This window comes from Psammomys obesus, unplaced genomic scaffold (genome assembly GCF_907164565.1).
Source record: "Psammomys obesus unplaced genomic scaffold, mPsaObe1.curated_primary_1811, whole genome shotgun sequence".
Lineage (NCBI taxonomy): Eukaryota > Metazoa > Chordata > Mammalia > Rodentia > Muridae > Psammomys > Psammomys obesus.
Window position 1 is genome coordinate 11,174,691 of NW_026591918.1, and position 19,461 is coordinate 11,194,151.

Consider the following 19,461-nt stretch of genomic DNA (forward strand, 5'->3'; position numbering starts at 1 on the left):
AAACACAGTAAAACTTAATATATTTACTCTACTATAATGTAAAATGCTGAAAATAAAGGCATATTTAAGAGACTTGGAAAGAGTGGTTTGAGCAGTGCTTGTCTGACTAAATGTTTCATTTCTTTACACTCCTTCAAAACAATTCTGTAAGATGTCAGCATGAGTCAAGGAGACAGCCCAGCTGCACACCTGGGATGTGACGGAAATAATGTGCTCAGTGGCCAATCCCTGAAGGGTTTTCAAAGAGGTGATAAGTTCCCAGGCACAACTTGTAGACTGTGCTTTCGGGAATCACTACCAATCACTGTGTTCTGGCACCTGTCAGGGATCAGCGCTGTTTGGAGACTGGCAACGGCTGAAGAAAGCGGATCTGTCAGAGCTGTGCACCCAGCTGCCTGCCTTCCAAAGAACAGGATTGGCTTGGGAATGAACACTCGAGGGCAGGAAGCTAAGGTGGGCATGGGATCTTAATGTAGACCATGTGTCATAATTAGCTTTTGATTATAAAAATTAAAAGCATGTATGTGTGTGTGTGTGTGTGTGTGTGTGTGTGTGTGTGTGTGTGTGTGTTTAAAACTAACCACACAGAAACAGCACATTAAAAAAGTGGTTAAAGTCTGGCAAAGTCCATGTTGTACTTGGAAGAAGAGTGGAAATAACAAATCACTGAAGTTTCCTGAGAGAAAGGATAAAGTTCACTGTGTGCATTGGAAAAGTTAGGTACCAATTACCAGAAGAGAAGAAATTACATAATTTCAAAGCATAGAAGAAGCAAGGGGTTATTAAATAGAGAGGAAAGGGGGAAGAAGGAAGGAGGGGGTGAGAATAAAGGGAGAGAAAGAATTATAGAAAACAAAAATTATAAAGTTGGAAACTATCCATATATTGCTCATGAGTAACACAATTAAAATAAGCCATACAGAAAAGCTCAAAGGAAAGGAGAACTGAACCAGTCAAATATAAACCAAAATAGCAGGGTGGTGTTACTTACTAGCAAATGAAATAAATTGAAGGCAAACAGCATTTAGAGGCAGTGAGGAGCAATTATGAAGTGTGTAGATTTAACAATATGGCCCTAGAATCTGAAAACAGTATAACCCTGGCTTGCATAAAGAACAAATTACCAGTACCAAAAAGCTTGCAAAACTAACCATCATGGGAGGTTTCTATTTACTGCTAAAGAAACGGAAAGTTCATGCTGTGGGGAATCAAGTGATGTCTCTGCTTGATTTGATGAAAAATATTTAACATTACACTTAATAATTTACCTTATATGTGGTGTGGTGTGCCTGGCTTTTATTTCCTCTGAGGAAGATGTCACCAGTGGACATGTGTCTAGTTTACTTTTCTGTTGTGATAAAAACACTCTTAGCCAGAAGCAATGTGAAATGGGAACGTTTATTCACCTGCTTCATCACTGAAGGAAAACAGGCCAGGAATTCAAGGCAGGAACTTGTAAGTAGGAAGTGTGGAGAAACACTTCTTATTGGCTTAATAGCTTCCGCTTTCTTACGTAGCCGGAGTAAACCTGCCTAGGGATGGTGCCGCCCACAATGGGCTGGGCACCCAAAGTTAATCATCAATCAAGACCATCTCTCATAGATATGACTGTTATGATCTGGGCATTCTCTTTATTGAAACTCCCTCAAATTACTCTAGGCTGTGTCAAGTTGGCAGCTGGAAATAAGTGGGGCAGGGTAAAAGACTTAAACAGAAGTCTTTGAGATGTGTGCTGACTGAAAAATGCCCTACCTTTGTGCATTAAGTGTTCCATTTTGTGCCAAAGAGCCTCAGAACACTCAGACAATAAATAGGTATGGGGACTCCTGCACTGCCTGCCTTAGGTATGTGCCAGGAGTCTGAGATCAGAGTGGACAAGGGTCTTTGGTATGTTAAGTACCATCCTTACTCCTTTATAAGGTATGCATTCTTGCAAGGGATTCTGTCAGAGTGCCCCTGGGTTCAGAGTTGAAAGATGAACCAAGGCTGGAGGCAGACAGGGAGCAGGTTACATCCTGTGGGCAGATGTACGGGACTGACTCCTTCAGCAGGAGAGACTCAGCTAAGCAAGGGGTCTGCTACTGCCTGGAAATGAGGGAATCAGGAGGGTCCAAACAGTCAGAGTCCAGCTAGTTAGGTTCTGGCTTGGTCACTGTCACAGGACATCTGGAGTGTGATTACTGGCAACAGATGGGCTTCATGCTACCGTCACCCAGACATGGATGTCAGCCTTCCCACAAAAGCTCTGCCAGACTGTGGAGGCTCAGCCTGCAGACGTTCGGGTCCGTTCTGGGCAGACCTTGCCACTGGGTACAACCCTAACTCCTTACCCTCGTCCTGGGGCTCTACCCAAGGCTGTGTGTGGTCGCTTATGTCATGGCTCGTGACTTTTTCCCCAACACAACAAATTATGCTTGAGCAACTTAAGACAATACGCACTTTTCACCTGGGGTTCTGTGGTCACAGGTCTCGGTGGGCTTGACTGACATACCTACTTTGATTCCCATGAGACTGAAATCAAGATAAGCTGGGTCAGGATCCCACCCAGGAGTTCTGGATGAAGTCTGTGCCTCATCCACTCAGAGGTTTGACAGATTCCTTGTCGTTGAGGACCATGCTTTACTACTGGATGACTGGATGGCTCCTAGAATTGTTTTCCAGGTCCTGGTTTCATGGACTCCGGCCTCGTAGAAAGGGAGAACTCTCTCCGAGTATCTTGAGCCCACCAGACTTTTAATACCGTTACTCTGTCTCTCACCATTAGGAAAAATGTTCTGCTATTAAAGGTCTCCTGATCCACCTGAAAAAAAAAATCTCATCTTCAGGTCAACCAATTAGAAGCTTTAACAATGCCTACAAAGTCCTGTTGCCAAATAAGTGACATAAGCATTGGGTGATGGCTTGTCATTAACCCAGGTGTTACCTTCCAGGAAAGAACAGTGCACAAGGGCACAGAGTTCGACAGTTTGGAGCTGGTTTTCTCGAGAGTTCCTGTGTTGGAAGCTTTGTCCCCATGTGGTGTGATTTATAGAGGATGGAGCCTTTCAAAGGTGGAGCCTAATGGGAGACGGTTAAGTCACTGGGGTTATTGCCTTAAGAATAGATTATTGTGGTTTTGAAGGACTATGTTAGTTCTTTTTTTTTTTTTTCCTTTTTTTTGGGGGGGGGCAGTTTAGAGATAGGGTTTCTCTGTGTAGCCTGGGCTGTCCTGGACTTGCTTTGTAGACCAGGCTGGCCTTGAACTCACGGAGATCTGCCTGTCTCTGCCTCTCTGAGTGCTGGGATCAGAGCCATGTGCCGCCATGCCTGGCTACTGTGTTAGTACTTACCAGAACAGATCGTTATGAAAGAGTGAACCTGACTGCTGAATCCCTCACATGACTTTCCCCTCCAAACACACTCTTTGCTGTGATGACATCTGCTGTGTTGAGATGCAGCCAAGAGGACTCTTCGATAGGGAAAGATACATGGGGCTACCCAACCTTAGACTTTCAGCCTCTCAAACTGCAAACTAAATAAATATTCATTTTCGGAAATATTCAGACTCAGGTATTTTAATTATAATAACAGAAAACAGACGAATACAGGACTAATTAATGGTTATCTTGAATTGCACCCTTGCCACTGGGCACAAACTAAAACGTGGTAAGGATAGTACTGAGAGGATATGGTAGTGGAGGCTGAGCCTGATGGGGTGAATAGCCCAACTCTGGGTCTGGAACTTCTGTACCAACCCTGACACATTCCCCAGGTGAATTTGAGGAGGATCAGGAAGGCAGTTGTGCCTGCTAACATACCATGAACTCTGATCTTAGCTCATCTCCTGAACTGTGCTCACCGCCTTAAAATCTGGCCCAAACTAGAGGCTTAAAATCATTTACTTAGCTCACGAAAATACAGTGTGAGTTGGCCTCAAGGGAAGACCTGTCCAGACTCCACTAGCTGCAGAGTGTGGGGCTGTAAAGGCCAGTTTGGGTTCGTGCACCTCATGACTCAGTGTATTAGGTATCTCTCTCTCTGCCTGAGTGTCATGTGTCTCCAGGTCGGGGATCTGGTGTGGCTCAAAGAGCCTGACTGCATCAGGTGACTGTGTCACCTCAAAGCGCCATGGAGGAGGCAGCTCTCCACACCCCCTCTGCATTTCTGGTGAGCTTTAAGATTCCTTGCTTCCTGTTGGCTAACTCCTGTGCCAAACCCATAGGAATAAGGGTTGGGAACAGCAAGCTGTCGATTGGGAGGACCAGGGATGAGAAGACAAAGGCAGTTGCTGGGACCAGGAGGTCTTGTATAAGCTGACCAAATTTTTTAAGCGGTATAGCATCATATAAACTATTTGTGGAGGGGGATTGATGTGGAATAGGTAAGGTCATCAGAGAACTAAGTCAGTCAATGTTAGCAAAGAGAACTCAGGACACCTCAGACACAGCTGCCTAAGGACTGATAACATAGCCCAGGGGAGTAAGTTGGGTCCCCAGAAACTGCAGCAACCTTGACTTCTTTAAGGCACTGGTTCCAGCATTAGATGGACCTTGCCAAATCCACTCCTAGATAAGGACACAGAACTAAGGTTCCCATTCATCAGGGCCTCTGAGAAAGTTTTGGGTTGGTGTGGCTCCCAATGAACATCTCTCAGTTCTTGTCCATCTAGACTTTTTTTTTTTTTTTTTTTTTTTTTTTTTTTTTGCCAGAGGGCAACAGCTGGTTTGCAGTGAGGGAGAAAGCAACATGGACACCAGACAGAAGCCAAAACCCAACAACTGTGGTCTCATGTCAGAAGTGACATCCTCTATGTTTTGCTCTATTCTGTTCATTAGAACTAATCATTAGGAGTGGCCCAGCCTCAAATGGCACATCCTGAGGAGAAGCTAGGATTTGACCTCATCTCTCATACATACAAACATAGCACACACACATGCATGACGCACAGATGTATGCACCACGGGTTGACACATGCACCCAGCGTTGCCACTAGGAGGACAGGGCAGGTTTTATAAAGGCTGCTGGGAGTTGGGGTTCAGGAGTTACATAATCTCCTTGCGGTCACAGCTAGAATTACGGACCAGTGTCATTTCATTTCAAATAGAACTTTAGCTCCAGAAAGGGGTTTAAGGATCCAGACAAGCAGACTTCACAGATGGGCATTGCGCAACTTGTAGGAACCTGGACATGGTGCCGTGAGGGCTGAGGTTGGCAGGGCCTCTTGCTACTGGGTGGGCTTGGGCAAGTGCCTCTTCCCTGATGTGTGACGGTGACACCTACCTCATAGGCTGAAGCTTGGCGCACACTACTTTACCCCTAGTCAGTGTGAGCTCACCTCCTCTCCACTTCAGACCATCTGGCTGTCCGCACACAGTCACCAAAAGGAGCCTTTGGGAGGAGAAAGAGGCATGGCTTCAGGGTTGCTGATGCCGATGCCTAGATGAGTCACAAAGGGAGGGGCTGAAAATCAGCTGTGTGCAGGTGCAAAGGACAGGTTCCGGTGTGCAGACGGACGTGGGGACCAGTGTGTGTGTGCAGCATGCACGTGTGTTGGGAGGAGCAGCTATGTGTACTTGGGTTAGCCTGGCAGGCGTGGTAGCAAGAATATCCACCAGGTGGCACTACCTGCATGTGAGCTTGCCACTGCAGACCCAGAGACCAGTTCTGGTGCCGCAGGCCTCCCGGAACCTACTGCTAAACACCCTCGGGCCCTGGTGCCTTCTCCACTCTGCTCTGGGGCACAAACTCATGTCTAAAAGATCAGACTTGCTGAAAACAGATGCCGTTAGGCTTGAGTCCTATTTGAACACGAACTTAGAGTTATGCCAGGCTTCGATTTCCAAGATCAGCTCTTCGTGTTAAATTCAGGCAGGAAGAGGGCCATCCTAGCTAGAGTTACTAATGCTTCAAGGAAATTCCATAACCAAAAGCAAGTTGGGGAGGGAAGGGATATTTGGCTTACACTTCCACATCATTGTTCATCACTGAAGGACAGGACAGGAATTCAAACAGGGCCAGAATGTGAGACAGGAGCTGGTGCAGAGGCCATGGAGGGTGCTGCTTACTAGCTTGCCCATTATGGCTTGCTCAGCCTATTTTTCTTATGAAACCTGGACCACTGGCCCAGGGATGGACCCACCCACAATAGGCTGGGCCCTGGCCAATCAATCAGAAGTTAAAATTTCCCTGCAGGATTGCCCACAGCCCAATCTTACAAAGGTCTTTTTCTCAATTGAGGGTCCCTCCTCTCAAATGACTTTAGTTGGTGTAAGGTTGACATAAAACTAGCCAGCACAGGAGAGGTCTTTGCACGAGGCAATGCATTTCCCACACGTCATTGCTTTGGGTCTTTTCAGCCACTTGTCAAGTACGGGGAGATGTTACATGGCCAGGAGGTAAAAAGACCACAGCTTGAATCCTGCCAGAGGAGATCCTGGGAAGCCCAGGGCAAGAAGGTGTCACGGAGAGTCTCCTGTGACAGGAGCTACATAGTTCCATGCCGCTGTCCCCACCATCAAGGCCAGTCTGCTTACCAGGCCTGTCTGCACACTGTTCTGAAGGGCAGCTTGAACAAGGTGGAGCTACAGTGATCCCCAGCTTCAGTAAACCTTACCATAACCCCAGCTCTACCACTTGCCGTGTGAGCTCGGGGGACCAACTTATGTCAGAGCCTCAGTTTACCTTTCAGTAAAATGGACTCTGCAGGACACTACCAGTGATGAGTATAAAGATTAAGTATGAGGCCCCCAAGCCTAGGTGAAGAGCTATAGGAAATTAAAAACTGCCAAGAGAAGGAGAATTTGTCTTCTTCAGAGATAAGTACCCTAAATGGCTATCTAATCCCAAGTGTTTAGTCCCCCCAAATACATATACACAAGCAATACTAAATATATCCAGCAGGAGGTTGTACACAGAGCCAAACACACACACACACACACACACACACACACACACACACACACTTGAGCACAATAAATAAAGATATTTAAAGAATAAGAGATTATGAATTTGAAAGAGAGTGAGGGGGACTGGGAGGGATAGGAGACAGTCAGGAGAGAGGAAAGGGAATAAAATTTGACTTAAAATTTTCTGTTCTATGAGAAAAAGTGTGATTGGATCTGACAAGCATGCCCTCCACACTGGCTTCTACTCCTTCCACCCATCACTAGCCTCTCAAATGTTCCCATACAAGCGGCCTGTCATGCCCTGAGTTATCTAGGATTGTGAAGAGTGAAAGGGATGCCCGCTCAGCATTCCCTGCTGAACCTTCTCGGGACCCCCCTTTTGAAGCATTTTAGCAAGACTGCCAGAAGCCAGAGTCTGGTCCTATGCTCCCACTGGACATCAGGGCCTCACAGAAGCTCCAAGGGGCCAGTTCTCAGGCTGGTATACTCTGACAAGCAGCTCACTGTGCCCTAATGCCTGCATTAGCAGTTCTTCTGGGCTGGGGTCTGCAGGAAGCCCTGGGAGGAAGGTCACTGCCATTCTGGAGATGCAACAAGGCCAAGTGTCTGGTACTGAGATGTTGGAGCCCAGAGAAGGGACCTGTGCTAAAGATGGCTGCTCAGAAATGGAACGGGAGTTTGCTCCCTGTGTTTCCAAACTCTGTCGCCCACAACTGAAAGCCCAGCCCACAGTCACAAGCCCGGAAACCTCATTTCTCCCTGTGATTTCTAAGGTCAGCAAAGGTAGTCGCTGGGTAATCACTAGTTCTCCTCCAAACCAAAGGAGGCAGAAGGGTGGGGAACACCCACAGCATTTATGCTCTCTCTCAGGTCCTTGGGGAAACCCTTGCTTTCACATGGTACAGTGAAAGCAGCAATGGGCTAATGCTGTTAAGCTGATGGACACCAGCCTCAGCTCCTTTCCATAAGAAGCCATGGCCAAAAGAAAAAGAGAGAACCGGGAGCGGCAGTGCTAGGACTCCTCAGGAGGCTATTTCTTCAAGACCCAGCTCCCTTATTCAACAGCAAGGTGCCCCTGCTCCTTCAAGCCAGCCTTCCCTCCATGTCTCTCCATCTCTTGGAAGACAGAGCAGGGTACTTCCATAACCCCCAGTAAGACCTCCTGCCTCCTAGGCTCCCCAGAAACAATCTGTGGAGGCATCTCTCAGTCAGCACTGTCTGGGCAATGGGAGCAAAAACAGGAGTCTGCAGCCAAGAGTGCATGCATCTTCCATAGTCCTTACAGAGAAGAAAGGTATTGTTTTCAAGACACACATTACTCCCAAATTCATGTATTGCATCCTACCTAAGATGAGAAGATTATGAGGTACAGTCCTCAAGAAATTATTTAGGTCATATGGGTGGAGTCCTCATGAGTGGGATCAGAGCACTTTGGAAGTATCCCCAGAGGGCCCTCTTGCCCTCTTTTTACCATGCAAGGATACAAGGAGAAGGCGTCTGCTATGAACCAGAAAGGAGCTGTCGTGGGCCCTGTGATGTCATGCTTCTAGCCACTAAAGCTGTGGGAAACTCCTGTTGTTTATCAGCCACCCGACCATGATACTTTATCATGGATGAGTTAAGACATGTGGCCATTAGAAAGAGCAGGCACTTTCTTGGGGAACTGAGCTTCACCCTTTCTCATCTGACCTCCATGGAGGAATGCAGGGATGGAAACTGCATTCCATCATGTGACCAGTGATCTGCTCAACCTTGGCTATATGTTGAAACCCCCGATACAACCCCAGAAGTTAGGTGTCTTGACACAGTCCTGGTGGCACACACAGGGCTGAGAGCCGTTCCCTCCCATGTCTCCTCTTCTCCTGGATTTATGACAAACTGGTAGTGAAAAGAGCCGTCTTCTGAGTGTTTTGAGTCATTTTAGCAAATTATCAAATCCAAAGATGATGGTCTGTGGAGATACCCAAACATGCAGTCAAACAGGCAGAAGTGTGGTCAGCCTCCCTATCAGACCTTACCTCCTGCATGCTGCATTCTGGGACACTTCTCAGGCTCGCTGTTAGAGGGTCCTGGAGCCCACCCTGAGGCCAGGGCCCCATGGCAGAAGCAAGAAGAGAGCCAAAGGTGGCGACTTCTGAACAATCTCTTGCGATGGTGTGGTAGGGCCCAAGGGAGAGGAAATGTAAGAGACTGATGGAAACTCTCCCACAGCAATAGCTGTGCCTCATCTTTGGGGACCAGCACCAGGATGTGCAGCACTTCTTCATGGGATCTCAGAGCCCGAGGGACCGAGCTGCTGCACTGCTCTCTGGGGCTGTCACTGAGAAGATAAGCTAAGTCCTAGGATCTAAGGCACACACACACACACACACACACACACACACACACACACACACACACCTGCATTTTAAGAAGCTCATGTTGAAGTGCGGGTGCTTGAGGTACCCAAGAGAAATCTTTGAAGATGCCTTGAAGTGATGGAGCTGAGGGTACTCCCCTGTAGGACGCTGCATCTGGCTGTTCACTGTTAATCAACCCTGAACTGAGGTGCCTCTTTAACATATCATAATGGACCTGGCCACCAGATTCTCCCTGCATCCATCAGTCCCTACCTGTTACAGGGCCTGCCTGTCTGTCATATCCTGCCCCTTACCCTGAACTGTCCAGCTCAGGGGGCTCTTCTGCTCTTTCATATATAATCCAGCCATTTTTTTATTCCCCTGCTTTGTACCTTTGGGCCACCTGGTTCCCTTCTCTCCTCTCTCTCTTCCTCTCTCCCTCTCCCCCCATGACCCAGCTCAGGGTCAAGTCCCAGAGGTCCCTGCCGCTGGTTATACTCTCCCACATACCTAAAATGAACTTTCTCCTCCACCACACCTAGGAGCAGTTATGTTTCCCTTCTTTTCCTTCTTATCTGTTTTATTCATTGATTTTCATGCAGATACCTGGAACCAGTCATGTTCATTTTCTTCTTTTCCCTTTTTTTTTTTTAACTTCTTTTATTCATCCATTCATTAGGCTCACTCTGTCTTATTCTCTAGCCTGAAGGAAAGCTACACTGGCTGAAGCTCCTGGGAATCTGTGACATTTGCCCAGGATGCCCTAACCAAGTACCCATGGGCTGTGAGGCTTTTTCCACGGGTCTCAAAGTTCCATGGGCTGGAAGTCCAAGAGGAAGATGCCAGCAGGGGTGGTTTATTCCTGATGTCTCTCTCCTTCCAGACAGCCAGTTTTCTTTTGTTTTGGAGACAGCATCTCACTCCAGCTGGTCTAGAACTCTTGATGGTCCTTCAGTATTTGCCTCTGTCCCCCCAGTGTGGCTGGCAGTGGCTAGCACTGGGGTCTTTGTTATGCTCACCATGACCATGTAGACCCATAAAAATCCGTTCTACCCACTTCTTGGCAGCCATGCGGAGCTGGCATTTTCAAGATATCTCATACATTGGCTGCTTTTCATTTTCCAAAACTCCACCCGTAGGAAAAGGGACATGTTGTATGCATTTGAGAGCTCAGATGTGTGCTGGCATGTGTCAGTGGTGCTTGGCAGTGGCTTGGGAACAGGACATGGTAGCAGGAATCAAGGCTATTGGAAAAATCACAAAAACATGTGTTTTGACTATGTTGTAAACTCTCTAGTCTGTAAAGAAATCCAAATGATGTAACGGGAATCCAAACAGAGACCAAGGCCCAAGCCTTCTAATTCCCGCCTCTGTGCCTGGGAAAGAGGTTGACCCCTCAAGATGCATGGCTGGGCCTTACCCACAGATACCAAATGAGATAGGTCCACAGGACCATTGCTAGGCATGACATCACCTATCTTTTTAACTTAGAAATTCCACACAAGACTGCTCAAGTACATGAGACTCAATCAACAGACTCTTAAAGATCAGCTTCAAATTTCAGTTGGGTCAGAGGGTGTGCTATCTGGGCTCTCAGTGAGTTATCGGGCATTTGTAGAGTCCTTTCTGAGTGCCTCTGTAATGGAGACTCTTGATGTGCCTGTTAGACAAACAGCAGCAGCATTGAAAGTATAATCCTGAGCTGGGCAGGAGGTATAGGCCTGCAATGTTACTGCTGAGGCTGTAGAATTTTGAATTCAATACCGGTCTAGGCTATGTAGTAAGATTATGTTTCAAACAAGACAAAGCAAACAAAAAACCCACCACCCAAAATGACTGTTGATAAAAGCTCTCTGGCCATAGCTCCGACTCACTCGTCATCACCCAGAAGGACCACAGCACTCCATGCTCTATGAAGCTCTTCCAACTGATTCTGAAGCACACACAGGCTTGAGGGCTGCTGTCCTGGAGTGTGCTCAAGCCTGGGGATAGAGAAGCATGCATCAGAATATGAGGAACATAGACAAATGAAAGGAGTGGCCAGAAGGTGATAGGGAAGATCAATCAGCTGAGGACACAGGCACGAGCTAGGTAGTGAAGTTTCCAAACCCTATAGCAGTACTATTGAGTTTTCCTTGACGTTCACGGGACACTTTGAGGGGTACAGACTGGAATGGTGTGATAAAGTTGGACTTCCAGGAAGATGATTTTGATGGAGTTGGAGGTGGATTTGAAAGGGTCCAGCTGAGAAATAGAAAGGTCAGGCAAGACCAGAAACAGCTCAGCTGGTAATCACCTGCCTAGTGTGCACAAAACCCTAGGTTGGATCTCCAGCGCCATAGAATCTGGGCATGGTGCCTCACACTGTGATCCTGGCACTCAGGAGCCAGATCAAAGTCGTACTCTCCGGCTACAACCACTCTGGCTACTCAGGTCTTGCCTTAAGAAGCAAAACAGAATGGCACTCAGAGGATACTGTAAACATGTCGTCTGGACAAATGAAACTGAAGACCCGACTCTGGGAATGGTGGAGGGTGGGAGGGAATAGGCTGAATTTGATCAACTTTGAGCAAAGGCTAACTAATGGGTGGATACAGATGGCCTTGACAGGTACCTCTAACGCTTTCCAGGCTTCTAATTTTTAAATTACATTTATTTATTTTTAAGTGCGGATATATGTGTATGGGAGAACTCCCAGGGATTTGATTCTCTCCTTTCACCATGTGTGTGCTGAGGACTGGACTCAGGTCTTCATTCTTTTCAGCAAGCATCTTTACCTGCTAAGCCATCTTACTGGCCCTGACTTCCAGGTTTCTGCTGAGAGCTCTGGTTGGTGTTGATGTCATTCTCTGGTGCACACGATGGATTTTGGAGGAATCTGTAAGGAGTTCAGCTGAGGACACGTTGGATGTGAACTTCCGCAGAACTCTTGGAAGAGCCCGGAGGACTGGGACTGGGGAGGCCGGGCTGGAGACACAGTGGGAGGTGAAAAGGATCCAGGGAGCATCCAGAATAAGCTGGGTGCAGCCCTGGCCCAGCCTAGCATGAGACAGCCCTCGTATCACTGCATTCCACTGAGTAACTCTGGCTTGAAGAGAAGATGGAAAGGAATCAGGACATTGTGTGCAGAGACTCTCACGTGGCCAGAGAGTTGGGCTTCAAGCTCAGGGAAAGTGAGTGTGGTCAGAGCTGCCAGAAGTGTGTCCCGGGGGCCACCTTCACCAGTGAGAACAGAGCTGTCTGGATGAGGTGTAGGGCCTCCTCTGGGCAGCTTGGACTCCACAAGGTCTCCTGGAGAGGAATGAATTATGGCTAAGCAGGAAAGAGAGGGGCTGGGACCATAAGAGACTATTCTCCCAAGAGACTGGAGAAGGAGCATGGGCTCTGTTCTCAGGATAACTCCCCTCCAGCTAGCCCAGCAGCTCTATTGAAAAAACTGGCTGTGGGGAGTGGGGGGTGGGGGAGTCTATGAAGATGTCACATGGTCTTTCTCACCTCAGGGCTGCTACTCTTCATAGCAGCCTTCCTCTGGGGCATCCTGTGAAGTTCGATTACAACTGTAGTGAAAATGCAAAAAAATCCATTTTGGTCATGTGCGGTTTCGGAGAGGGGCGCCCCCTGTAAGAGAACACCTGAAAGTACAATTTATAAAGAACTCAGGTGCACTGTGGCCCACGGTTATGGTTCCTGGGATGCCCAGGAGCATGTTGTTAGTATCTCCTTGGCTTCTAATGACAATTCCATGGCAACAGGCAGTTGGGTAGGTACCGCAAAACAGACAACACGAGAACAACACATTCCCAAGGTAAAAAATCCAGACAAGGACTCACTTAGCACTATGAGATTTAACACAGTCCCCTGGGAAAGGTACTGCCTGATCCCCTCCCAGTCACTCCATAGTAGCTGCTAAAACACATGAGGTTTGGAGGGACAAGCCACATTCAAACCACAGCAGGATTCTCCTTACGGGATCTGGGTTTGATGGTGCTGAGATGGGGTTCCTCTGGACTCTAGATGTAGCTAGCAGAGTGGACAATTCAAAGCATGTCTCCACAAGACTTCACTTGATTGAAGACAAAGGCTGAATGGGGGTGGGGGTGGGGATGGGAGGTGCCAGAGACTGTCTTCCCTGCACAGTGCATGGGAGGAGTTGAGACTGGATCTTTTTCTTCTATTTGTCTGCCCATTTGATAAGATTCTCTCTCTCTCTCTCTCTCTCTCTCTCTCTCTCTCTCTCTCTCTCCCTCTCTCTCCACATTTCTAGGAGGCACCTTTGACATGTATTCACAAACTGGGGCTGACAAGAGTAGTTGCAGATACTGTCAGCGTCCCCTGAAAGCCCCGAGGGGCTGTTCTGGCTACTGGGTAATAAAAGACGACACAGGAAGAAGCAAGCACGTCTTATGGGACCTGGGAAGGTGCAGCTAGCATGCTGCTATGCAGGCTTCACAGGGTTTGACAGAGTTCACTGATGATGAGAGCCAGCTGTGCATCTGCAGAACATTTAGAGACTGCAGTGGTCCCCTGCCATGGCTATGCTCAGCGGTGCTCCAGACCATGACACTAGGAGATGAAGGAGGGAGTAAAAGGTGTTAAGACATGGGGATGGTGGTCCCTCTGGATGGGTTCATACCGTGCTGGAACAGCTATGCAGAACCAGGAGTGATGAGAGAAACACTAGGGCTAAGTATGAGCTGTGGAGACCTAAACAGAATATCCTGAGGGCCACAGCTCTGCTTGGTATGGAACAAAAGGTCTCCCATATCTTTCTGCAGGAAGGTGGTGTCAAGAAGAACCGTTCTGGTGGTAGGGTTGGTCTGCAAGATGCAAGATGAGGGGTGTACCCAGACGGAGGCAGATCAGTAGGAGTTGAAAGGGGACAGAGGAAGTGGGCAAGGAGACAGCGTTAAGTAAGCACCTTCTTGAGTGTCTTAGATATGTTGGCTGCCTCCCTGACCATTTTTAAATCCCCAAAGTGAAAATAAATAAGCTTTTTAAAACATTGCAGTTTGTTGTACTTGGTTTTTAAGTGAAAAGTAGGAAATTAAGTCACCATTTCTTAGGCCTCCAAGTTGCCTTCGGATTCCTGTTGAAAACTTGGACAGGGGACTTGCAACATCCTTGTCAGCCGTCCTTATTAACTCAACATTTTATTTAAATTGCGCTTAGCACCTGCCTCCAATTACTTCGCTCTGGCAGAGAGCAGTGCTCTGATTAAATGCTCCACTCTGCTGCGGTACCACACCACCCCAGGCACGGGCCGTCATCCGTCTTCATCAAGCCAGCCTCAGCAGAGTGACAGAGTCATCCAGGGGGAGCAAGGATGGCTAGTGCTGAGAGGCCACTCAGCCCACGACAGCCTCTGTGGTGCTCTGGGGACCATTTGTATTCTTTACTGCTCTTCTTAATCACTGTCCCAGGCTTGCAGGGGCCCCTGGCTAACAGGCTCTGACAGCACAGGAGGCTTTAAAATGAAGGAAGTGGGGAGGTTAATGACGGTGCTTGATGCTGATGACAGTGACCATGAGCTGAGACGGCAGCTGTTTATCTTGATGATGATGAGTCCTGCCATTTTGGGAGCACCTACCATGGACAGGTTCTGTGCCGGTCACATGACCTAATTCTTCTTGTGTGTTATGCCCCACAGCTGGAAGGTCAGGATCCTCAAGGGTCTTCTTCCATATTGTAGATAAAGAAATAGACATGGGGTCATGGGCATTTGTTTTGAGAACTAGATCTGTGTCTTTGTGCTTAAAGCCATAACACGGTTTGGCTGCCCACTTGCAGCACCACCTGATGTTTAGGAAAACGGCACACACACACACACACACACACACACACACACACACACACACCCTGCTCTCAGGAGACAGCCTCTGTCCAGCAGATGTGACTTTTGTGAGTCATGGGAAGGGTGACTTTATAGCCATGAGTGGTCAGCTCCACTGATTCAGATGGCTCATTTTCGAGTTCTGAATATATAGTCAGGTTAATGGGTGTGCGATCGCATGTGTAAAGACGGGTTGTTAGAAGTAGAACATGGTGAAGACCGTAGGTGAAAACTTCATGATTTCACTGACCAGAAAGTTTCTAGAAGGAACCACAGAATGATCAACCACCCAGCCTGTCCACTGGTACCTAAAGCCTGGACCTAAGACAGGGAGATGCCAGTTGTCTAGGTGAGTCATTTTGTGGGCTTTGGGGAGGTAATAGGGTGAATGTTTTTTGTCTTCTGATTTTAACTAAAGTTTCAAAAAAGAAAATTGGGGTCTTGTCACTGGGCAACTTTCTGGTTTAGGAGAGAAAGTCCCTGCCCTGGCCACTGGTCGAAGGCAATGATTCAGCCCAAGCTTGTTCTGACATGACGTGGTAAATGCTGAGAGTGCTCTTTAGAAGCGGAGATGTGGGCCTGGGTGTCACCTCCTCTCCCAAGAGTCCTGGGGTGTGTGTGACTTTGCCAGGTCTCAGTAGTCTTCCTTGAGTGGAAATCAGAGTTGAGCACCAAAGATGGTATGGAGATGAACTGAAATTGTTTGTAGCCCCCTGGGAGACACAGACTTTCTGGGTCGAGCCAGATAATAAATGCTGTATGGTTTAGGGTCTCTGTCACAGCCACTCACCTCTGTAATGATGCTTTGAGAACAGCCATAGATGATACACAAACAGATGGACATTGATTTCTAATAAAGATTTGATGGAAGGTGGGATGTTCAGAAAGCTTTCTACAGCAAACAATCTATGCTCAATTAACATGAGGCCCCACCTGTCAGAAGAAACTGGACTAAGTGATAAATTGAGAAACATATTTACTATGAGTGAGGCGTGGAGAATTGCAGAAGGAGAGGAGAAGAGAAGAATTTTTTAGGGAATTATTGGATTGTCCCATAACACTTCTGATCCTGTCACAGATGGGCCTGCCCCAGTAACCTGCTCCTGAGAAAGGCCAAAGAGTGTCCTGGGATCCTAGAGTGGGCTGGCCATATGAGTGTGTTGAATAGATGTGCTATATAATCTTGGAGAGCGGCTGACCATCACCCCAAACTCGATGGCATTGCTTTGTTGGGGGTTCCAGCCAATGAGACAGGGAGCAGCTGGAGCCTTGTAGTGCTGCTGGCTCCAACAGTGGCCACTCTTACTGGGATGGAAGAGTGGGACACGTGCTCTCACAGGAAGCTCTGGAGCCCATTCTTGAGTGGATGAATGTTCTGTGTAATGATCTTTGCCATGTTCAATCAGGCTACAACAGAGCACCCTGTCCTTGGGCATCACATACTGGGGTCAGGTTGCCAAAAGAATGTAGTGAAGTGGGGAGAAGGAAGCACATTACCTGAACCTGGGTTATTACCTCGGCCCATGTGCACTGTGCGAGTGTGGGTCCTCCTACCCCAAGGACCTGAGCAGGCATCATTAAAGTGGAGCTGACTTCCTTCAGGAGCTGCTGCACTCAAGAACTCACAGCAGAGCTGAGCGTGATGGCGCAGGCCTATAATCCCAGCAATCGGGGGCGGGGGGCAGAGGCAGGTGGGTTTCTGTGAGTTTGAGGCCAGCCTGGTCTACAAAGTCATTCCAGGACAGCCAAGACTACACAGAGAAACCCTGTCACGAAGAAAAACAAGTTAAAGGAAAACAAGTTACCTGCACAAGATCCAGTCAGTTAAAAAGGGGAGAGTTACTTTTCTTTGGGAATGTGGCCATTGGTACTTACCATGAGCCAGGAAGAGCCCTGTGTTCCACTTTTCCAGCCCAGCAAGGGTGACCACTGTCAGAGCCAACAGCACTACAAGGCCCCCAGCTCCTTGTCTGGGGGGACCTCCTTGGTTGGGACCCCTATGCAATGGGTTATTTTCCAATGGAACAAACCCATGTACCTATGGGCAGCGCTGGTTGGACTTCATAGTTTAATAGATTAAATAAGTAATAGATAATTATAAAAAGCAAGTGTGAGGTAAGAAGGGGGACATGCTGGGAAGCTCTTAGGGTGAGCTGGAGGAGGGGACTGGGGGGTAAGTATGATCAAAGCACAGCATATGCATGTATGAAGTGCTCACAGAACAAAAGTGAATGTACTATACAACTTTATTGAAATGCAGTGAAATGTTGAAACAAACAATAAAAACTAAAGATAACCCAAGAGAGTGTGGCTGCCGATCTGCAACATTCTAACTCACCATAATCTCAAAGGGTCTAAGCAGTCAGGCAGCCAGGAGACGGTTGACACAGGTGTGTCTCCCTTTTCTGGGAACTTAATTTTACAACCTGGGAGTTCCCCAGCCTGTGGGTTCCCCCTCTCTCCCTCGAAAAGCAGAAGCTGCTGAAAATGGGCGCTGCCAAATGTGCTCCCCAACTCACGTCTGGCTCAGCAGCCATACCCTGTGACATGCCTCTCTGTGTGGTGAGTCCCATAGCTGTCCCCATGGATTACTCTCTCATGGGCTTCCTCAGCCTGTAGCCATGTACTACCAGAGAGGTCTTGGCTGGGAAAATCCGTGTCCTCCTCTGGTACTTGACCCCAGAGTGTTTAGTTAGCTCATGACACCAGTGATCCATTATTTCCGCCCTATCCCAGCTTCGCCTTTTCCAGCACAAACACTGGCCAGGAGCACTGATAAGGCAAGGCTTGTGGCTGCAGTGGCTGCAGAAGGCCTGTAGCTTTGTCTTGCATGGCCGGTATTGCTAATCCTTTAATGAGTGGTGCAGCTGCCTGAGGAGAGCAGGGGCCAAAGGAAGTTCTGGCTGCTGAGGACGGAGGCTCCTGGAATGCATCACACTAACAAACCAGCAGGGGCAGGACAGTTCCTCCCACCCAGGCCCAAGTCTCTTGGAAGCGTATGCTAATTATAGACGAGGAGCACCACTCCTGGGAAAGATTTTTCCTTTTGTCTCTCTTGGCCTCTGGTGATAACGCTTTAGAGCATCAGACAGGATGAGAATGTGAAGCCTCTACCACCATCACCACCACCACAAGCCCTGCCTGCAGGGATGGGGGCTCAGTGGCCTCCACCCAGACCTGCACCCCTGTCCTACTGTTTAAAGGACTATGTCCAACAGTAGCCATTTCCTCTCTGCCTCCATGGCTAGGGGTTCTCATGTCAGTGTCCCCCAGTTATAGACTGAAGTGCTTTTGCTGAAGGTCATCCAGCTGACAGGGGGCTAGAGCCTCCGGGGCTAGCTAAGACTGGTTCCCACCCACACCAGAACTACTGGCATCCACTGAGGAGGGCTCATTCAGGCTGGTGGACTAAACCACCTGTGGAGGAAGGAAGGCAAAAAGGAAGGAGAAGGAGGAAGGAAGAAAAGGTTGCTCCAAACTTGGAGGTGGCCACCAGTGTGGCGCCCTCAGACCCATATACCTGGGCTGACAATGTGGCTTGGGGAAGAGGACACTGGCTATCCAGGGACCGCCTGGAGAGTGTAAGCAAACAGCCTTTTGAGGCAGATGCTGTTCCTTTTGCTGAGCAAGACACCAGGGCAGCAGGTGGCTGCAGGCTCCTGATAAACAGAGCACCATGCCTTCCTCGTGTGCGTTTCTCGGTGCCCATATGACGTAGACTGGACATCACGACCTCGCAACAGGGGAGGGAGCTGTGTTTGCCTCTGCAGCCCAGCACCGGGGGCCTGGCCAGTTATCTTAGCTGGTTAAAGCCTGGTGCTAATAAACCACAGTGGCAGGTTATTTGCTGAAAATACTTTTAATCAAGATCTTTTGGTCTTGAGTGGAGTGGACACGGACACAATGTCCCAGTACCAGCTTCCTGCTACAGGGATGTGGGAGACAGTCTTCTTTCCCACGAAGACAACACCATCTGGATATCAAGCCCTCTATGGAGATGATCCTTCGTGCTGATGAGTCCTCTCAGGCCAGCTGGTGATGTCTCAGTGGGGTTAGCTCTCAACCGTGGCTTCAGCACAGCAGTGGGTTTACATTGAAAAGCATTCTCACAGTGGGAGCTATGTGTACAATACCGGGCATAAGGGAGGGTACCAAGAGAGTTGTCAAAGTTCACTTATTCTGAGGAGGATAGTGGGATTTTAACCACTGAGCTTTTTTGTTTTTGTTTTTTGTTTGTTTGTTTGTTTGTTTTGGGGTTTGTTTTTTTTTTTTTGGACAAAAACACCTTTGCCACCTGACTTGTACAAGCATCACAACATCACCTGTCCTGGGGAACTGCAGCCACAGCCTCTTGGAGATAGGTGTGTGTGTGTGTGTGTGTGTGTGTGTGTGTGTGTGTGTGTGTGTG